Below are 799 nucleotides of genomic sequence, written 5' to 3'. Positions count from 1 at the left end.
GCCGGATTGAGAAATTAAAAAAATTCCCCCATTCATTTTCAATGGCGGGGGTACCAGGGGTATGCAGTACCGATTTTGGTCGTTAGGGGCGCTGTAGTAGGTAAACCAGATATGGGGAGTTAGGGGGTCAAGAAGGCTAAAAGGCTTAGAAAGTGAGCGTTCACCAAAATACTTTCCGAAACGTATATAGGTGAGCATGTTTTGAATGGGTGACCTCCAGGGCGACACAGGGGAGGCCCCTAAGAGTATAATCAGACCATCGTGAGGGTGTTTCCAGCCACCCAAAAGCACTGGAACGGCCTCTGACGGCGGAGCTCCGCACTATCGAATATTTTCTATTTCCCCCTCCAGGCGGTCGACGGCAGTTGGGAAGGCCGCCCGAGAGGCGCCCGGGGCGGATACCCCGTGCGAAAACCCGGCCTCTGACGGCGGAGCTCCGCACTTTCGAATATTTTCTGTTTCCCCCTCCGGGCGGTCGACGGCAGTTGGGAAGGCCGCCCGAGAGGCGCCCGGGGCGGATACCCCGTGCGAAAACCCGGCCTCTGACGGCGGAGCTCCGCACTTTCGAATATTTTCTGTTTCCCCCTCCGGGCGGTCGACGGCAGTTGGGAAGGCCGCCCGAGAGGCGCCCGGGGCGGATACCCCGTGCGAAAACCCGGCCTCTGACGGCGGAGCTCCGCACTTTCGAATATTTTCTGTTTCCCCCTCCGGGCGGTCGACGGCAGTTGGGAAGGCCGCCCGAGAGGCGCCCGGGGCGGATACCCCGTGCGAAAACCCGGCCTCTGACGGCGGAGCTCCG

This window comes from Hippocampus guttulatus, unplaced genomic scaffold, assembly GCF_054856545.1.
Source record: "Hippocampus guttulatus isolate MCC_2025c unplaced genomic scaffold, RoL_Hgut_1.0 HiC_scaffold_36, whole genome shotgun sequence".
In the NCBI taxonomy this organism is placed as follows: Eukaryota; Metazoa; Chordata; class Actinopteri; order Syngnathiformes; family Syngnathidae; genus Hippocampus; species Hippocampus guttulatus.
Note: the sequence above shows the minus strand (reverse complement) of the source record.